Here is a 23,663-nt window from a genome sequence, read left to right on the forward strand (position 1 = left end):
TGTTCCTACATTCTTATGTTCTTATGTTCTTATGTTACCTTGTTCCAAGGTTCGTAGGTTCGAGTCTCCTTCAGCCAGAGATCAGTGTTTGTGTATATTTCGCCTGCACTTGCAAATTTCTTGCATTGTTAAAATCTCTAGTAAGGCTGATGCATGCATGGGATGAGATGAAAAGCTGTAAGCCTTCTCCCTGAAAGCTGGCTGCCTTGGATCAACGTCTAGCGCAAGCTGGATGCCAAGGTATTGGTCCAGCATGGTGAGTATGGTAATGTATTGCGTACCTTGTTCCAAGGTTCGTAGGTTCGAGTCTCCTTCAGCCAGAGATCAGTGTTTGTGTATATTTCACCTGCTCTTGCGAATTCCTTGCATTGTTAAAATCTCTAGTAAGGCTGATGCATGCAGGGGACGAGACGAAAAAGCTGTGAGCCTTCTCCCTGAAAGCTGGCTGCCTTGGATCAACGTCTAGCGCAAGCTGGACGCCAAGGTATTGGTCCAGCGTGGTGAGAATGGTAATGCACTGCGCGTCTCGTTCCAAGGTTCATAGGTTTGAGTCTCCTTCAGCCGGAGATCAGTGTTTGTGTATATTTCTCCTGCTCTTGCGAATTCCTTGCATTGTTAAAATCTCTAGTAAGGCTGATGCATGCAGAGGAAGAGATGTAAGGCTGTAAGCCTTCTCCCTGAAAGCTGGCTACCTTGGATCAACGTCTAGCTTAAGCTGGACGACAAGGTATTGGTCCAGTGTGGTGAGAATGGTAATGCACTGCGTACATTGTTCTAAGGTTCGTAGGTTCGAGTCTCCTTCAGATATATATATATATATATATATATATATATATATATATATATATATATATATATATATATATATATATATAAAGATTAGTGCAACTTATCATAGGAGAAAAGTGTTGCAAAGGATCAAGGATGCCGCAGAGTAAGACACTCTCACAGCACGGGAGCGGCAGTGAGCAATCTGAGATCACCACTTCTCTGTTAGACGCATATAATATTCACTTAGTTGGGGTTGCAAAAGCACCAGTCTCTGCATGCTGGAAACTAAGGGTCACTCATTTCTGAAGCTATCAGAATTAAAGTAAACAGCATTTACTAACATTTAATAGCATTTACTGCGATGTAGGTAAGTTAATGCAGAGTTGACGGTTAGCAAGTGTGGGGATCCAACAGTACACACAAACAAACGTGCACTCGCAAGTACACAAGTACACACACACACACACACACACACACACACACACACACACACACACACACACACACACACACACACACACACACACACACCGCAGACACAATATAGTTTAGATGGCCAAAGACTGCAAACCTCACTCAAGGAAAAAGATCTGGGGGTGAGTATAACAACGAGCATATCTCCTGAGGCGCACATCAATCAGATAACTGCTGCAGCATACGGGCGCCTGGCAAACCTACGGATAGCATTCCGATACCTCAGTAAGGATTCGTTCAAGACTCTGTATACCATTTACGTCAGGTCCATACTGGAGTATGCAGCACCAGTTTGGAATCCACACCTGGTCAAGCACATCAAGAAATTAGAGAAAGTGCAAAGGTTTGCAACAGGACTAGTCCCAGAGCTACTGGGATTGTCCTACGAAGAAAGGTTGAAGGAAATCGGCCTGACGACACTGGAGGACAGGAGGGTCGGGGAGACATGATGACGACATATAAAATACTGCGCAGAATAGACAAGGTGGACAAAGACGGGATGTTCCAGAGATGGGACACAAACACAAGAGGTCACAATTGGAAGCTGAAGACTCGGATGAATCAAAGGGATGTTAGGAAGTATTTCTTCAGTCATAGAGTAGTCAGGCCGTGGAATAGCCTAGAAAGTGACGTAGTGGAGGCGGGAACCATACATAATTTTAAGGCGAGGTATGATAGAGCTCATGGGGCAGGGAGAGAGAGGACCTAGTAGCAATCAGCGAAGAGGCGGGGCCAGGAGCTGTGACTCGACCCCTGCAACCACAAATAGGTGAGTACAAATAGGTGAGTACACACACAACAGGCCTAGTGTCTAATCGACATGTGCCTAGGACAAAATGGTAACTAACACACACACACACACACACACACACACACACACACACACACACACACCTACACACCTACACACCTACACACCTACACCTACACACCTACAACAGGCCTAGTGTCTAATCGACATGTGCCTAGGACAAAATGGTAACTAACACACACACACACACACACACACACACACACACACTTGTTAGAAGAGAGAGCAGACTTAGTTTTTTTGACAGGTAGATCGGCCAAAGAGGAACCTAGGAAGTACGCATTCTAGGAAGAAAGATAAACATAGAGGGAACTAGTGTGTAGGCGGCTGGGTCGGCATCAGGTCAAAATCAGGCCAGTGAATCACATGTTCACGCGGACAATGCAAGCATTGTGAGCACTCACATGCACGTATAATGCGCACACACGTCCATGCATGCACTCAAACCCAAAAGTAATGCTCACACAAGCACACACATTCACTCATATACATATATACGCACACAGACCAATCGATACCTCACTGTGACTCGAAAACATTTACACACTCCTTTCCTTACCACTCCGTATCTCTCTCTCTTTCTGTCTCCCTCTCTCTCACACACACAAGGAATCAGGAAAGGCAGGACAAAAGAAGCTATATTACAAGAGAGGGAACTACACAGGCATGAAGAATTTCCTGCAGGAAGGTCAGTAAATGAGGTGATGGAATATGTGACAACAATATGCAAGGAAGCTGAGGAGAAGTTTGTACCTAATGGTAATAGAAATAACGAGAAAGCCAGGATGAGCCCCGTGGTTCACCCATAGGTGTACAGTGGCCAAAACCAAGTGTGCTAGAAAATAGAAGAAGAATAGAGGGAAAAGGATCCAGGAGAATAAGGAGAGCAGTCGTAGAGCCAGAAATGAATATGCACAGGTAAGAAGGGAAGCCCAGCGACAATACGAATATGACATAGCAGCGAGAGCCAAATCTGACCCAAAGCTGTTGTACAGCCACATCAGGAGGAAAACAAGAGTCAGGCTGAGGAAGGAAGGAGGGGAGATTACAAGAAACGACAACAAAGTATGTTAGGAGCTCAAAGAAGTGTTCACAGAGGAGAAAGAAGGGACTCCAGAAAGACAGAGAGGTGGGGTACAACATCAAGTGTTGGACACAATACATTCAACCAAGAAAGAACTGAAGAGGCTGCTAAGCAAACTACATACCTCAAAGGCGATGGGGCCGGATAACATCTCTCCATGGGTCCTGAGAGAGGGAACAGATTTGCTATATGTACCACTAACAACAATCTACAACACATCTATTGAAACAGGGCGGCTACCTGAGGTATGGAAGACAGCAAATGCAGTCCCAATTTTTAAAAAAGGAGACAGATACGAAGCATTAAACTACAGACCAGTGTCACTGACATGTATAGTATGCAAAGTCCTGGAGAAGATTATCAAGAGTAGGGTGATGGAGGACCTAGAAAGGAATGAGCTTATCAACGACAGCCAGCATGGTTTCAGGGACGGGAAATCCTGCGTCACAAACCTAGTGGAGTTCTATGACAAGGTGACAGCAGTAAGGCAAGAGAGAGAGGTATGGGTAGATTGCATTTTCTTAGACTGTAAGAAGGCATTTGACACAGTTCCACACAAGAGATTAGTGCAAAAGCTGGAGGACCAATCAAGAATAACAGGAAAGGCACTGAAATGGATCAGAGAATACCTGTCCTGTTTGCAGATGATATGAAGTTGACGAGAAGAATTCAGTCAGACGAGGACCAGGCAGAACTACAAAGGGATCTGGACAGGCTGCAAGCCTAGTCCAGCAACTGGCTCCTGGAGTTCAACCCCAGCATGTGCAAAGTCATGAAGATTGTGGAAGGGCGAAGAAGACCGCAGATGGAGTACAGTGTAGGGGGCCAGAGACTACAAACCTCACTCAAGAAAAAAGGGTCTTGGGGTGAGCATAACACAGGATACATCTCCTGAGACGCATATCAGCCAAATACAGTGGATCTCCGTTTTCGAACTTAATCCATTCCAGAAGGTCATTCTAAAACCGAAAAGTGCGATAACTGAATCAATTTTTCCCATAAGAAATAATGTAAATACAATTAATCCATTCTAAACACCCAAAATATTCTTAAAAAATTCATTTTTTAATGAATTAATGTAGTTTTACATACAAAAAATCAATGATAAATAAATATAAATAAATGTAAACATTACATACCTTTATTGAAGACTGTTATTGGCATATTGAAGAAGGCGAAGATGGGAGAGAGAGTTGAAGTTATTGATTGGAAGGGGAATCCTTCTCCATAAGGACATTAGGTATCAAAGCCTCTCTGGGGTTACCACTTTCCTTCTATGTCTTTCATTGCCACTAGGACCAGCTTCAGAGTCACTGTCGCATAAAATATCTGTCCAGAGAACTCTGTTTCTGGCGTCTCTTTAAGATTTTTCTGAAGTGGGACAAGGTTCAGTCACTGAACATGTTGCACATATGGCTTGTTTCAGCTTGGTCAGGGTGATATTTTTCTACACAAGTTTGCACATCATTCCACTTTGCACAAATGTCCTTAATCACTGAAGAAGGCACCTTCTCCCCTCTCTCTTCCTCCTCCTCTGAAGCAATTTCCTCACCTGTGGTCTGTTGCTGATCCAGATGAAGGTCTTGCAGCTCTTCAGTGGTCACCTCTTTCCTGTGGTCCTTCACCAGGAGTGAACTCTTCTTCCATCAGTGACATTCAACTAGCGAAGTGTTTCTGGATCAGAATAAGGATATGGGTCTTTGGATAAGATTCAGGAAAGTACTAAGGAGGGTATTATATAATAAACAGGAAAATGCAGGGGGCGCTCTTCGATAGTCTGCCTAGAATATATAGAACATGGGAGGAAGTGCAAGTGGTGGCCCCGGCTGAGCCAGTATGTGAAAGTGGAGCAAAATATAACAACATTCAAAATGCGCGTATTACAATAGATGGCTCGGAAACAAATAAAGAGCCACTGGAAAAAGTACATGCAACCTAAACATCACCCGGCACAGCCTCCAACTCTTGTGCTGATCTAGTGAGAAACCCTAATACAGAGTCCACAGCAGCCTCAGTTAAAGACTCCAACAGTCCCATTTACAGATTTAATAGAACAGCCATCACTACAAACAACCACATCCACAATTACAGATTCGGCAGAGTAAACATCTGCTACTGAGGACATTGTTAGTCCGGTTCTAGAAATACCTGGTGGAGGGATTCTGGTGTGCTTGCTCACGCTTACTCTCAATACTGACAAAACCCATTTCATTCAGTTTGGAAACAGAGCTACAAATGTTCCACTTAAAATAATGATAAATGGATCATCTGTCACAAGATTCACAGAAGAAAAATTCTTAGGTATCCACCTTGACAACAGCCTCAAATTTCAGACACATATACAACAAATTTCCAAGAAAATCTCTAAGACCGTAGGCATATTATCAAAGATACGGTACTATGTTCCACAACCAGATCTCCTGGCCCTGTACCACTCACTCAATTACCCCTATCTCACCTTTGGAAGCTGTGCATAAGGCTCAACAATAAATCATCTCAGACCATTAATAACCTAGCAAAGGCTGCAGTCAGAATGATAACAAATTCCCATTCCAGACAGCGAACTCCGCCAATATTCAAAAGCCTAAACTTACTCACCATACAAAACATCCATACTTATTATTGTGCCTACTACATACATAGAACACTAAACTCAAATATAAACCCTCCACTTAAACTTCTCCTTACTAACCTTAACAGGACACACGACCATAACACAAGATACAGATCACTCTTTTATGTTCCCCGTGTCCATCTCACACTATGTAAAAACTCAATGCACATAAAAGGCCCAAAAATTTGGAATTCATTATCTGTGAATACCAAAGAACCCTGTCTGCATATCAGTTTAAGATTCTCCTTAAAACCCACTTACTCAACCAAAACTAAATACACAGCGCTTAACCTTACCTGCCTCAAAATATCATGTCTCACTGTGTTACTCCACTAGCCTCAGAGCCCCACAAATAAATGCTCTAAGCAAAATAAATTCTCATATTTAACCTAATGCAAATGGTGAATAACATATATTTCATAGATAATTAGTGCAACCCTGGTGTTGCGCATGTGTCTTAATTTCATCTTGTCGGTATTATATACCATTCTTGTACTACTACTACTACTACCACCACCTCTTCCTGCCTATATATAGCCGTCCTGCTCCACTTCTGGTTAGTGTGACTTTGTCATTGGTCCAAGTCGGACCGAAACGTCGTCGTAAGCTTCTCTCTTTTATGTGCGGGTTATTTGTGTATTACCCAATAGTATACTCCAGTCGTTTGTCTTCATTGTATCTCATCTAATGACCACATGAACTGTTATTGTCCTCATTGTAACTCATCTAATGACCATATGAACTGTTATTGTCCTCATTGTAACTCATCTAATGACCACATGAACTGTTATTGTCCTCATTGTAACTCATCTAATGACCACATGAACTGTTATTGTCCTCATTGTAACTCATCTAATGACCACATGAACTGTTATTGTCCTCATTGTAACTCATCTAATGACCACATGAACTGTTATTGTCCTCATTGTAACTCATCTAATGACCATATGAACTGTTATTGTACTCATTGTAACTCATCTAATGACCATATGAACTGTTATTGTCCTCATTGTAACTCATCTAATGACCATATGAACTGTTATTGTCCTCATTGTAACTCATCTAATGACCATATGAACTGTTATTGTACTCATTGTAACTCATCTAATGACCATATGAACTGTTATTGTACTCATTGTAACTCATCTAATGATCATATGAACTGTTATTGTACTCATTGTAACTCATCTAATGATCATATGAACTGTTATTGTACTCATTGTAACTCATCTAATGACCATATGAACTGTTATTGTACTCATTGTAACTCATCTAATGACAATATGCCATTATTGAACTAATCCCTGTACTATCACCTCCTAGATAGTTTACTACCTCATTATCCCATGTGTCCCACACAGTTCCTTGTGTGACCCAGTTTGTGTTTATTCCCAGATTTCCCTTTCATAATTTATTACTTGTTAATAAGATACTCTTTAATAATATCTGTATTACCATTTATTCCTACTTAAGCACTGTTATAATTCTTTCATAAACTTACCTAATTTTCCCTTTGCTTCCAAACTATAAATAACAAACTAGTGTATGTTCCTACTACACTACAGTGCAATTCCTTGTACCATCTTCCACTACAGTGCAATTCCTTGTACCATCTTCCACTACAGTGCAATTCCTTGTACCATCTTCCACTACAGTGCAATTCCTTGTACCATCTTCCACTACAGTATTCCTTGTACCATCTTCCACTACAGTGCAATTCCTTGTACCATCTTCCACTACAGTGCAATTCCTTGTACCATCTTCCACTACAGTGCAATTCCTTGTACCATCTTCCACTACAGTGCAATTCCTTGTACCATCTTCCACTACAGTGCAATTCCTTGTACCATCTTCCACTACAGTGCAATTCCTTGTACCATCTTCCACTACAGTGCAATTCCTTGTACCATCTTCCACTAGCTAATATCAACTACCTCAAATAATATTTCTTTAGTGATATTAATTCCTCAAACTTTATGCTATAAGGCAAATCTTACTCTCAGATTAATTTTATATCATAGTGTCAATCTATTTAAAGGTTGTTTTTACCACTACTTAATTTAGTCCCTTTTTACATTTCTCCTGAAATAATTCTCTATATACCAATACATTGTACTGCCCTTTATTCAGTAATTGCTATACTCCTTGTTCTAACAATAATTAAGGGGCTACTTTCAGGAGATTTTTTTTTCCCTCTTGTCCATATAGTCATATTTATTAAAATACTCCAGGTGCTATTGACTACCTCAGGTGCTACTAATTTTGCTTTTAATACATTCTTTTATTATTATATTCATCAGCTCCTTTATTTTAGCTGTAAATATCTACCGTAGTACATAAACTCACATTTGTTAAAATAATTAAGGTGCTATTAGATGCTTAAGTGTATAACTGAATTATCTATTCTGTAATAATCCCTTTCTCTTTTAAATTTTTACAAGTTTTAGAATAATCACGGCGTCTTATTCATAAGTCTAGTTGTAGATTCAATATAAATCTTATATTATTTTACTCAGAAAATCTAGTGTAAAATTACTCTCATCCTATGATTACAGACATAGATCCTGATGTTAACTTTTTACAAAATGAATTACACGAATCAAACAGCAACTGTAATTACTACACAGCAGACCAAGCAAAGACATTACTCAGTGCAAACAATAACATAACCATCTTTAACTACAATGTCAGATCCTTGAGCAAACATTATGATGACCTTACAGCATTACTCAGTTCCCTTCATTCCAATATATCAATCATCACACTCACAGAAACCTGGCTTAAGCCTGATATTACATATACCTATACCATTCCTGGCTACATGGCCATACCAGTGCAATATTGAATGAAATAAACATTACTTTTTCACTTTTTTGTAATCATTATTACTTACTAAAATTTTATTAAACACCATATTTACTACCAGTCAATTTTAATTTTGTACATTAAACATTATTTTATACTTCTCATAACATTTTGTAGCCAAATTTTCAAGTTTTTATATTCAACCCCAACCTTTATATTATCCCTTGTACCTGTGTACCTGTCTACCCTCTTACTATCATATTATAATCAAGACATTACCATTGTTATTTTTTTACTATTATTCTTTTGGTACTTTAATTGTGAATTTTATTTTGTCAATTTAAATCTAGGTATAATCTTGATCTTGTCAACAACCTATACCAGACTCTAGTGCAATTGCAAGTACCATTTCAAATTGTATTTTTATATTATAAGTTTATATTATAATTCCTACCATCTGTCCATTTAACTTTGCTTACCATTACTTAATTTTAGTCCCTTATATATTTTCTCCTTTATTTTAGCTTTATATAACTATCCTAGTTTATATATTCACAATTGTTAAAATAATCAAGGTGCTATTCTTAGGTGCTAAAGTAGAATAAGTTCACAATTTTGCCATTATATTCCAAAGCTCATTTTTTTGATTACCACTTTATTGGTCACCACAACCTATATTAGTCCCTTTTATATTTTAATTTTATACTATAATTCTAACTTTAAAAAATTACCTTTATAGTACTACCTACTATCATACTCCCAAGCTCCACTATTTGATCATCACTTTATTTGTATTAGTCCCTTAGCTCATTATTTTACATTTGTTAAATAATCCAGGTGCTATTTTTTAGCTTAAGACTATTTACTTTGTTTTATACTTAATTCAAACTATAGATTCACTACAAATCTTATGATTACAAGCATTGATCCTGATACCAACCTCTTATTTAATGACTTAAATGAATCAAACAGTAACTGTAATTACTACACTGCAGAACAATCAAAGGCACTTCTCAGTGCCAACAACAACATAACTATATTTAACTACAATATCAGATCTTTAAGCAAGCATTACGATGACCTCATAGCATTACTAAATTCCTTACATGCCAATATGTCCATCATTACACTAACTGAAACCTGGCTAAAGCCTGATAGTACAGATGTCTATGCCATTCCTGGTTACACAGCCATACACAACTGTAGGCCAGATCAACAAGGGGGTGGCACAGCCATATACTACTCAGACCAACTAGAATGTATCACTAATACTTGCACAAGGGATGAACATGGGGAATATATAATAGCTAAATTCAAATCAAAGTACCTACAAAAACCTCTCACATTGATAAACATCTACAGAGTTCCACAGTCAAACATTAGCCAATTTAGTCAAAATCTAGGAAGTATGATAACTGATGCACGCATGAACAAAGATCACTTACTACTCTCAGGTGACTTCAATATAAATCTCCTGCAAGACCAGGACCCACACGTTACTGAATTCACAAACACAATGAGTAACTGTATGTTACTACCAACAGTAACAAAACCTACAAGAGTTACAGAGACTAGTGTTTCCCTACTTGACCACATCTGGACCAACACCATATCCCCTTTAAAATCAGGCATAATTACAGATAATACCACAGACCACTACCCTACTTTCCTCATAACAACTCTTGGTAAACTACCCCAAGACACTACTAAAGTCACCTTCAGACTTCACAATGAGGCAGCCATTAATAACTTCACAACAGCAATAGCAAACATTGATTGGCACACTGAGCTAGAAACCTATACAGATATTGACGAATGTATTAATAATTTTCTAAAAAAAACCCAATACCTCTATAACAAGCACTGCCCTAAAAAAACTAAACAGATGACAGCAAAGAGACTGAACAGTCCCTGGCTAACACCCAGCATTCTCAAATCCATAAATACAAAACACCAATATGAAAAACAGTACAGAATGGGTCACATAACCAGAGACCAAACAAAACGTTACTCGTCCATCCTAACCAGCCTGATAAGAAGGGCAAAAAAATTGTATTATGAGAACAGATTATCCAACTTACGAGGTGATATAAAAAAGACCTGGAAAACCCTATCAGAAATTCTGGGAACAAAAAAGATATCACGAAATAGCGAAATAAAATTAGCAAAAACAGATGAACCCCAACTCCCACCAACAGAAACAGCAAACAGACTCAATGATTTCTTCTCCACTATAGGACAAAACCTTGCCAATAAAATCCCAAGCTCAGATACCCCACCAAATGACTACCTCACCGGCAACTACCCGAACACACTGTTCCTAGCTCCGACTAACCCATACGAAGTCTCCCTTATTATCAACGCACTAAAAAACAAGGCAGGAGATTTAAATACCTTACCACCCCTTATATACAAAAAAGTGTCACAAGTGCTATCACCAATCATTGCAACACTCTTTAACAAATCCATTGAATCCTCCACCTTCCCTACAGTACTCAAAATAGCAAGGGTCACCCCGATCCACAAAGGAGGAGACCAAACAGAGTTGAATAACTATAGGCCAATATCCAACTTACACCCTCTCTCAAAAATCTTCGAAAAATTAATTCATAAACGAATCTACTCCTACCTTATCTCCCAAAACATACTCAACCCCTGCCAATTTGGTTTCAGGCCTAATAAAAATACTAATGATGCTATTATACACATGCTAGAACATATATACACTGCAATAGAGAAAAAAGAAGTCCCACTGGGGATCTTCATTGACTTACGTAAAGCTTTTGATACAGTTGACCATGACTTGCTCCACGTAAAATTGTCACACTATGGTATAAGAGGGCACTCCCTCAACTACCTCAAGTCTTACCTCAGCAACAGAAGCCAATATGTGTACGCAAATGGGGCAAACTCTTCTGCACAACCAATAACAGTTGGTGTCCCACAGGGAAGTGTCCTTGGCCCTCTTCTCTTTCTCCTATACATAAATGACCTTCCAAATGCTTCGCAATTACTCAAACCCACACTATTTGCAGATGACACTACATACGTCTTCTCTCACCCGAGCCCAGTCACGCTAGCCAATACTGTAAATACCGAATTACAGAAAATATCTACATGGATGGGGACTAACAAACTTACACTAAACATTGACAAAACCTACTTCATTCAGTTTGGTAACAGAGCTACAGATGTCCCTCTTAACATAATGATAAATGGATCACCTATCACAAAACTAACAGAGGGAAAATTCTTAGGAATCCACCTTGATAATAGACTCAAATTTCATACACATATACATCAAATTTCTAAGAAAATTTCCAAGACTGTAGGCATACTATCGAAGATACGGTACTATGTTCCACAGTCAGCCCTCCTGGCCCTATATCACTCTCTTATTTACCCCTATCTCACCTATGGAATTTGTGCATGGGGCTCAACAACAATTAACCATCTCAGACCACTAATTACCCAACAAAAGGCTGCAGTTAGAATGATAAATTCTCACTACAGGCAGCACACTCCACCAATATTCAATACACTAAACCTACTCACCATACAAAACATCCATACTTATTACTGCACCTATTACATACATAGAACACTTAACTCTGATATTAACCCTCCCCTCAAACATCTCCTTGCCAACCTCAACAGAACACATGACCATAACACAAGGCACAGATCACTCTTTGATGTTCCTCGTGTCCATCTCACACTATGCAAAAACTCAATGCACATAAAAGGCCCTAAAATCTGGAATTCATTACCTGTAAATATAAAAGAAACACTACCTGTTTATAAATTCAAGTCTCTTCTCAAAGATTACTTACTCACCCAAAACCAAATAAATACTGAATAACTGAACATTATAAATTGTATATCTTAAATGTTTCTCACAATTATATCACATAAATGTTAAACCTAAAACCCAATCTAACTTTATTATTTTTTAAATACACTACCTAACAGAATCACTACCTAACTGAATGCAACCATATGACCTGTCTTTGTAATAATCACTTGTGCTTTATAGTTATCTGTTTACATTAATGTTTTATCACTGATTTCATCATTGCTTAGTAGCAGCGCTGTATAGTCCTTGTGGCTTAGCGCTTCTTTTTGATTATAATAATAATAATAATCATTGCTTAGTTAATCTTAAGTTAATTTTAAGCCAGCCCGTAATGCTATGCATAGTATAAGTGGCTTTGGCATACTGCTCTTATCTGTATTTTTTTTTTGTACCTCTGTATGTGTGCACAAATTGGAAATAAATAAATAAATAAATACACAACTGTAGAACAGACCAGCAAGGGGGAGGAACACCTATATACTACTCAAATCAACTCGAATGTATCAATAAATCTTGCACAAGGGATGAACATGGAGAATATATCATAGCCAAATTTAAATCAAAAGACCTGCAAAAACCCCTCACAGTTATAAACATCTACAGAGTACCACAGTCAAACATTTATCACTTTAGTGAAAAACTAGGAAACATGATTACTGATGCACACATGAATAAAGACCACCTGCTACTAACAGGTGATTTCAGCATAAACATACTACATGACCAGGACCCACAAGTAACTTAATTCACGAACACAATGAGTAACTGCCTGTTGCTACCAGCAATATCTAAACCTACAAGAATCACTGAGACAAGCATCTTAATAGACCACATCTGGACAAACACCATATCCCCTTTAAAATCAGGCATAATCACGGACAACACTACAGACCACTACCCAACCTTTCTCATAACTAATCTGGGCAAACTGCCACAAGACATTACTAAAGTAACCTTCAGACTACACAAGGAGACAGCAGTTAACAACTTTATAGCAGCTATGAATAACATCGATTGGCAAATTGAGTTTGAAACATATACATATATGAATGAATGTAAAATAATTTTCTAAAAACAAGCCCAAATCCTCTATAACAAACATTGCCCCAAAAAAACTAAACAGATCACAGCAAAGAGACTGAATAATCCCTGGCTAACACCAAGCATCCTCAAATCCATTAACACAAAGCCCAAGTATGAAAAACAGTATAGAATGGGTCAAATAACGAGCGAACAGTCTAAACGTTACTCGTCAGTACTTACCAGCCTGATAAGAAGGTCTAAAAAATTGTATTATGAAAATAGATTACATAATATCAAAGGTGATATGAAAAAAACCTGGAAAACTCTATCTGAAATTCTTGTAACTAAAAAATTATCCGAAAACAAAACAATCAAACTAACAAAATCAGACGAGCCCCTACTCACGCCTACTGAAACAGCAAACAGACTCAATGTTTTCTTCTCCACCATAGGAAAAGAATCTAGCAAACAAAATACCAAGCGCAAACACCCCGTCCATCAGACTACCTCATAGGTACCTACCCAAATACGCTATTCCTAGCTCCAACCAGCCCCATAGAAATTACACTCATCATAAACATCCTTAAAAACAAGGCTGGAGGCATTAACAACTTGCCTGCTTTTATGTACAAAAAAGCTTCTCAAGTATTGTCACTAATTATTGCAACGCTCTTCAACAAATCCATTGAATAATCTACCTTCCCAACAATCCTCAAAATAGCGAGGGTCACTCAGATCCACAAAGGAGGTGTCCAAGCTGACTTGAATATCTATAGACCAATATCTAACTTACCACTGCTCTCTAAAATCTTTGAAAAATTAATTCATAGACGGATCTATTCCTACCTCGTCTCACACAACATGTTAAACCCTTGTCAGTTTGGATTCAGGAATAATAAAAGCACAAATGATGCTATCATACACATGCTAGAACTAATACATACCACACTTCAAAAGAAAGAAGTCCCGCTGGGCATTTTCATTGATTTAGGTAAAGCTTTCGATACAGTCGACCATGAACTGCTGTACTCCAAATTAACGCACTATGGTATTAGAGGCCACTCCCTCAACTACCTAAAATCATACCTTAGTAACAGAACTCAATATGTGTATGCAAATGATGCAAACTCTTCCACTCAACCAATCACAGTAGGAGTCCCACAAGGAAGTGTCCTTGGCCCACTCCTCTTTCTCATCTACATCAATTATATACCGAATGCATCACAGCTACTCAAACCCATATTATTTGCAGATGACACTACATGTGTCTTTTCCCACCCAAGCATAGTCATACTAGCAAACACAGTCAGTACCGAATTACAGAAAATATCTGCCTGGATGATGACTAATAAACTTACCCTGAACACTGATAAAACCTATTTAATTCAGTTTGGAAAAAAAGCTGCAAATGATCCAATTAACATAACGCTAAACGGATCATCAATCACAAGACTCACATAGGGAAAATTCCTAGGCATCCACCTTGACAGTAGCCTTAAGTTCCGGACACACATACAACAAATCACCAAGAAAATCTCCAAGACTGTAGACATACTATCAAAGATAAGGTACTACGTTCCACAATCAGCTCTCCTGGCACTGTACCATTCACTCATATACCCTTATCTTACATATGGAATTTGTGCATGGGGATCAACAACATCCAATCACCTAAAACCCCTAATAACAGAGCAAAAGGCAGCAGTAAGAATGATAACAAATTCCCACTCCAGCCAGCATACACCACCAATTTTCAAAAGTCTGAATCTGCTTACCATTAAGAACATCCATACTTATTCATGTGTCTACTACATACAGAGAACAATACACGCAAATATAAACCCACCACTCAAACTTCTCCTCTCCAACCTAAACAGGACACATGACCACAACACAAGACACAGATCTCTTTTTGATATACCTCGTGTCCACATCACACTGTGCAAAAACTCTATGCACATAAAGGGCCCCAAAATATGGAATTCATTACCAGAAGATATTAAAGTAATCCAGTCTGAAAATCAATTTAAGACTCTTCTCAAAAACCACTTAATCACCCTAGACTAAATGCTAAATACTCAGTACACACTCATCTATGTACTCCCACATCATAACTTCAACAATCACTTTGAACCTTTTATCCATTGTTGACAGGAATATAATTGAATCATTGTTTTCACAAAAAGCATTTTCGAATATATGAATATATCTTTTGTCTTATACAAATTTTGATTCATTTATAATTAATAATCTACTGTACAACTATGAAATAATTACTATCCAACTGTACAACTATGATATACTCCTTAGTGTTAAGTAGACTGTAAGCCAATAATGTTAAGTTGGCCCATAATGCCTAGGTATAATAGAGGCTCTCTTTGTATTGCAACCCACTATTATGAATACATAATCTCAATGTACAGTTTGCAAAGACATAAAATAAATAAATAAAATAAATAAATAAATATGAATTCACTGTTATTGTACTCATTAAAACTCATCTAATGACAATATGAACTGTTAATACCTTATTAATCTTAAGTTACTTTTAAGTTTGCTCAAAATTCTCTGAATACAAAAGGGTTTTTGGCATGTACTCCCAACTATTATACTTCTTTGTATAACCATGTATTATGTCAAAATAAAAAAATATTATTATTATTATATTAGTGTAGGTCTAGAAACTGCACAAATTGAGAACTAAGCCGCCACAAATTCTAGCTAACTGAAAAGAAAGCTGTGTAAATTCTATGCTTTGAGTGTGTATATGCATGGAGTATCTGGGAAAAATAATAGGACATGCATCTGTAATCACCCAAAGAAAATGCTGCGACCTCCTGGAGAGAGGAGTGTCTAGCTCTACCTCATGTAAACTTTTTCACCCCGAAATGTGCCATAATCAGTTCACGAAAAACAATGCTACAACGCAAACTGCCCTGCATACTATTTGTAGGTATAGGCCCACAAACCTAACTATAGAAATTACAACCATTCCACACTAACGGAAAAATTGATAGTTGTTGTTAGCAACCAAGTAGTACAGGTACAAAAAGTTGAAGAAGCCTAAGGCGAAACATGACTAAAAACCTATGTCGGTACACCCATCTTGGAGACTTGTTGGACTGGAGGCACAGTTAGTGGAGGCCTCTCCAGAAATACAAATAGAGAAGCCACCAACTTCCCTTGTTCCCCAACAAACAAGCAATACGTCTTCATTTGTATTTGCGAATATACAGAGCCTTAATCCATCAACCAACAAAATACGTTTCATCAGTGGACTCCTTACAGAATCAAATGAGATGTTCGCGGCCTTCAGAGACTCGCTCAAAACGACCACTTTGACAACGAAATTTGGATAGCAGAGCACAACTTATTTAGACGCGACAGAAAGAAATAGGGACAAGGGAAGGAGTTGACCTGTATATCGAAGTGTCGCTCATTTGCACAGTTACTAAACACCATAAATGATGTAGCTGTTGAAACTTAGAAATAAAAATTGAAAACCAAAACTTAATCAAAGTGGTTGCATATAAGCTGCTAGATGAAACTTCCCAAAAGTTCAAGAAACGGTTATTGAAAATTGATTACGGTCTAGAAAATCTTTCAACAACAGCCTTAAATATCTTGCTGCTTGGTGATTTCAAATTAAGATATACAACATGGAAGAATGTAGCAAATAATGTTATAGAAAATATAATCCCTGGAGGCGGCTCAGATGAAAAGTCTCAAAACAGACACACATGAATTGCTGAATCTCTGCAATAAATTCACCCTAAGTCAACAGATAGTGGAGCTAACAAGACTGGAAAAAACTTGACCTTATTTTCACGAATAATGATGACTTGGTAAGTTATATAACAGTATCAAAGAAAGTCTATTCTGATCACCACCTAATAGAAGTCCAGACTTGTATGCACAGGAGTCCTGATTTACATAATGCATAGAATTAAGAGGATGCCTTCTCCAGATTCAACTTCTATACCAAGAACATCAACTGGAATCAAATTAATAGTCTTAAATAAACACGCTTTGAAGATGTATTAAATAACATCGATCCGAACCAGTGTCTTGAAAAGATCAGTTCTATGGCAGCTGAAGTATGCTCAAAGCATATTGAACTAAAGTAAAAGAAGTGAAGTAAATTAGAAAAAGAGAGACGCTCCCTCTACAGGCAAAGGCCAAGAATCACTGAGCATCTCACGGGGTCTAGATTATGTTAAATGTGGAAGGAAGCACTGACTATGGAAGTAGAAATATTGAACATAAATTAAATGATTCATACAGGATCTGGGCGAGACAGAAGGAGCTGAGAGCAATTAATGAAATTGAAAGAAATTCAAAATATTTCATTCCATATGCCGAAAACAAGGCAAAAGCCGTCTCTAGTATCGGGCTCTTGCTCAAACAAGGTGGGATTTACACAGAAGACAGCAAAGAAATGAATGAGAGATACAGAAGTCTCAGTATGATTCTATGTTTAGCGAGCCATTAATCAGACCAAAGATCGATAATTCAAATGATTGTTTCATAAACGAGCTTCAAAACACTGACAATGTATGCCAAATTTCTGACGTAACTTAAATTCCACTGGACTCTAAAAAAAGTTATTGATAATTTGCCTATGCACTCTACCCTAGGCTCAGACTCTTGGAACCCCGTGTTTATCAAGAACTGCAAGAAAGCCTGGACACAGACGTCATCCCACAGTCGCTAAACAACGGACATAACCCTACTTCATAAAGAGTTCTAAGAAGCATGATCACCAACCACTCGGATTTCTAACATTTGCATAACCCAGGGCATCACGGGTTTAGAGCAGGTCGCTCCTGCCTCTCACAACTACGGACCACTATGACTTGGTCATGGATGAACTAGAGAACAAACAGAATGGAGATGTAATATAAACAGACTTTGCAAAAATCTTCCACAAATGTAATCATGGGAAAGTGGGCAAATGGATATTCAACTTTGTAATCAATAGAACACAACAGTAATATTAAACAGAGTCGAAGGCTGCCACATTGAAAAGCTCTGTTCCACAAGGTAGAGTACTCGCTCCCATCCTGTTCCTCATCCTCATATCAGAAATAAACAGAGATGTAAACTATAACTCTATTCTTTTTCAGACGATATTAAAATTTGCATGAGTGTCGTCCATTGAGGACCCTATAAGTCTCCATCGGATATAAACCAAGTCTTCCAATGGGCCACAGAAAACAAATTTCAGTTTCTCTGTTATGGGAAACTTGATGTAATAATAGCTAGAACGGAGTATATTACAAACTCAAACCAAAAAATAAAACGAAAAAGTAATGTGAAGGATCTTGGAGTTTAAATGTCAGAGGATCTCACTTTCAGATCACAATAGTGTCGCTATCACATCTGCGAGGAAAATGATAGGCTGGATAATGAGAACATTCAAAACAAGAGATACCATGGCAAATAATAATCCTTTTTAAGTTACTTGTTCTCTCTGGGCTCGTATACTGCTTTACACTAGTAGTCTCATTCAAGGCAAGAAAAATCGCAGATCTAGTGAATATATGGAAAACTTTCACTGCACATATAAGTTCAGTCAAATACCTTAATTACTAAGAACATTTGAAATCTCTTGACCTGTACTTCCTGGAACGTAGGCGAGAAAGATACATCATAATCTATACCTGGAAACTTCTAGGAGTTGTGCCATATCTGCACACAGAAATCGCTCCTTATGAAAGGAAAAATCTAGGCAGATGGTGCAAAATACCCCAAATGAAAAGCACACTGAGAGAAAACACAGTAAGAATCCGGGGAGAATGTTAAACATCGAGCTCAGTTTCAATGCATCATGCAGTTCCCAGGAGTCAGAGGAAACAGTCATCAACGAAACTGAAAGAGATCATAAATGTTTCTCCTATGTAGAATAAAGACCAAAAACCACATCCAGTACTGGGCCCTTGCTTAAAGGAGATGGAACTTATTCTGACGAAAACAATGAAATGAGTGAAATACTGAAGTCACAACATGTATTTGCACTAATTGACGCATTAACAGTCCAAAAGGGCTTTTCATTGATGAGACTCAAAACCCTTACGAAATCTTCAAAATTTCTGTTGTAACCTTAAATCAATTCGACGTCGTAAAAGCCTCTGATTGCATTCCCCTGCACTCTGCCCCCTGCACTCTTCCCCCTGCACTCTGCCCCCTGCATTCATCCCCCTGCACTCTGCCCCAGGCCATAACTCGTGGAACTTTAAATTCATTAAGAAGTGAAAAGAAAGCTATCACGTGCCTCGAATATTTTATGGAGGGGGTCCCAGGGCACAGGTATCATCCCATAATCCTTAGAAACCCTAAACATTGTCCCACTCCATAAAGTTGGCAGTGAGGCAATAGCAAAAAATAAATAAAAAATTGTACACAGATAGTCACGAGGGAGTCTTCACCAAATTCACCTTCAATAACTTAAACATAAGGTGGGACCAAGTAAACTAAGTCCTAAATGATATAAACTGGGAAGATAGCCTAAGGAACATGATTTCCAACCTATGTCTAGAACAAATTAACTCTGTGGCACTCGAGATATGCTCAAGGCATATTCCTATATGGAAAAGGAGAAGATGTAAACTAGAAAGAGAAAGGCACTCCCTATACAGGCAAAGGCAAAGAATAGCAGAGCGGTTAAAAGAGGCCAATATATCTGCAATACGTAGGGAGACACTGGTTAGAGAAATAGCAAACATCGAACTAAAGCTCAAGGACTCCTATAGGAGTCAAAAAAAATGCGGTAAGAACTAAAAGCCATAAATGAAATTGAAAGAAACCCAAAGTATTTCTTTTCTTATGTCAAATCAAAGTCCAGAACAACATCCATTATTGGGGCCCTACTTCAACAAGATGGGTCCTACACAGATGACAGCAAGGAAATGAGTGAGCTACTTAAGTCCCAATATGACTCGGTTTTAAGCGAGCTTCTAACCAGACTGAGAGTCGAAGACCTAATTGAAATTTTTATGAGAGAGACACAGAATTTGGTAGACACACACACCTATTTGATATTATCCTGACGCCAAATGACTTCGAAAAGGCAATAAATGACATGCCCATGCACTCTGCCCCAGGCCCAATTTCACGGAACTGTGTTCATCAAGAACTGTGAAAAGCCCCTATCACGTGCTTATAACATCCTATGGAGAGGGAGCATGGACACAGGAGTCATCCCACAGCTGCTGAAAACACAACAGACATAGCTCCACTCCACGAAGGATGCAGTCAAGCAATAGCTAAGGACTACAGACCGATAGTGCTAACGTCCCATATCAAAAAAATCTTTGAAAGGGTTCTAAGATCTGGATACCAATCAGTTACAAAACCCAGGGCAGCATAGGATTTGAACAGGTCGCTTCTGTCTATCCCAACTACTAGACCCTTATGACAAGGTCCTAGATGCTCCAGAAGAAAAACAGAATGCAGATGTAATATACACAGCAATTGCATAAGCCTTTGACAAATGTGGCCTTGGTGTAATAGCGCACAAAATGAGTGATAAAGGAATAACAGGAAAAGTTCGTACATGGATCAATAATTTCCTAGCAAATAGAACACAAAGAGTAGTAGTCAACAGAGTGAAGTCTGAGGCGGCTATGGTGAAAGCTTCTGTTCCTCAAGGCACAGTACTCGCTCCCATCTTGTTTCTCATCCTCATATCTGACATAGACAAGGATGCAAGCCACAGCACCGTGTCTTCCTTTGTAGATGACACCCAAATTTGCATGACAGTGTCCTCCATTCCAGACACTGCAAGACTCCAGGCGGACATCAACCAAACCTTTAAATGGGCCGCAGAATATAATATTAAGTTGAATGATAAGATATTTCAACTAGTCCGATATGGAGAATGTGAGGAAATTAAAACTTCATCGGAGTATAAAACAAATTCCAACGACACAATAGAGCGATAAACTATTGTAAAAGACCTGGGAGCAATCATAACATTGTATCAATCACATCTGCTCGATAAATGACAGGATGGATAATGAGAACCTTCAAAACTAGGGATGCCAAGCCCATGATGACACTCTTCTGGTCGCTTGTTCTATCTAGGCTGGAATATTGTTGCACAATAACAGAGCCTTTCAAGGCAGGTGAAATTGCTGGCCTAGACGATAAGATTTCCTTCGTATTTTTAACCCCGGAGGGTTAGCCACCCAGGATAACCCAAGAAAGTCAGTGCGTCATCGAGGACTGTCTAACTTATTTCCATTGGGGTCCTTAATCTTGTCCCCCAGGATGCGACCCACTTATTTCCATTGGGGTCCTTAATCTTGTCCCCCAGGATGCGACCCACACCAGTCGACTAACACCCAGGTACCTATTTGCTGCTAGGTGAACAGGACAACAGGTGTAAGGAAACGTGTCGAAATGTTTCCACCCGCCCCCGCCGGGAATCGAACCCGGGCCCTCCGTGTGTGAAGCGGGAGCTTTAGCCACCAGGCCACCGGGCCACAGAGAACCTTCACGGCACACATAACTGCGATAAAACACCTCAGTTACTGGGAACGGTTGAAGTTCCTCAACCTGTACTCCCTAGAACGTAGGCGGGAGAGATTCATGATTATATACACTTGGAAAATCCTAGAGGGATTAGTACCAGATGTGTAAACTAAAATCACTCCCCATGAAAGGAAAAGACTCGGCAGACGATGCAACATCCCCCCATTGAAAAGCAGGGGTGTCACTAGCACGATAAGAGACAACACAATAAGTGTCAGGGGCCCAAAACTGTTCAACTGCCTCCCAGCATACATAAGGGGGATTACCAACAGACCCCTGTCTGTCTTCAAACAGGCACTAGACAGGCACCTAAAGTCAGTACCTGACCAGCCGGGCTGGGGTTCCTACGTCAGTTTGCAAGCGACCAACAGTATCAGCCTGGTTGATCAGGCACTGATCCACCATGAGACCTGGTCACAGACCGGGTAGCGGGGGCGTTGACCCCCGGAACCCTCACCAGGTATACTCCAGATAGCGTTAACTTCCTATATTATCAAAATCACCAAGAGAGTCTTAAGACGCATGATTGCTAATCACGTGGAATCTCAACAACTGCACAATGCAGGGCACCATAGTTTTAGAGCAAGTCGCTCTTGCCTTTCTTGCTTAACTATTACGACATAGTCTTGAATGCAGTAATGAGATCATGGTGTAGTTGCTCACAAAATGCGTGCAAAAGGAATGAATGGTAAAATGGGCAGATGGATAATTAGTTATCTAACGAACACGATACAGTTAAAAACTCTTTTCCCAAGGCACAGTATTGACCCTTGTTCTCTCTCAGTCTCAAATCCGACATTGACTGAGACATAAACAGCACCATATCATTCTTTGCAGATAATAGTAGAATCTGTATGAGAGTGACGTTCAATGAGGACACAGCAAACCTCTCAACCGATATAAACAAACTCTTCCAATGGGCCACTCATAATAACATAACGTTTAGTTAGGACAAGTTTCAGTTTCTTCGTTACCTGGAGGTTACCTGGAGGTTATTCCGGGGATCAACGCCCCCGTAGCCCTGTCCATGACCAGGCCTCCCGGTGGATCAGGGCCTGATCAACTAGGCTGTTACTGCTGGCCGCACGCAGTCCAACGTACGAGCCACAGCCCGGCTGATCCGGCACTGACTTTAGGTATCTCTCCAGCTCTCTCATGAAGGCAGCCAGGGGTTTATTGGCAATTCCCTTAATGCTTGATGGGAGGCTGTTGAACAGTCTTGGGCCCCGGACACTTATGGTGTTTTCCCTTAGTGTACCAATGGCGCCCCTAATTTTTATTGGGGGCATTTTGCATCGCCTGCCCAGTCTTTTACTTTCGTAGGGAGTGATTTCTGTGTGCAGATTTGGGACCATTCCTTCCAAGATTTTCCAAGTGTAGATTATGATATATCTCTCCCTCCTGCGTTCCAACGAGTACAAGTCAAGTGCTTCCAAGCTTTCCCAGTAGTTAAGGTGCTTGACAGAACTTATACGTGCAGTAAAGGATCTCTGTACACTCTCTAGATCTGCGATTTCACCTGCTTTGAATGGAGATGTTAATGTACAGCAGTATTCCAGCCTAGAGAGAACAAGTGATTTGAAAAGGATCATCATAGGCTTGGCATCTCTCGTTTTGAAAGTTCTCATTATCCATCCTATCATTTTCTTTGCACGTGCGATCGTGGCACTGTTGTGATCCTTGAAAGTGA

The sequence above is a fragment of the Cherax quadricarinatus genome, chromosome 58, assembly GCF_038502225.1.
Source record: "Cherax quadricarinatus isolate ZL_2023a chromosome 58, ASM3850222v1, whole genome shotgun sequence".
Taxonomy (NCBI): Eukaryota; Metazoa; Arthropoda; class Malacostraca; order Decapoda; family Parastacidae; genus Cherax; species Cherax quadricarinatus.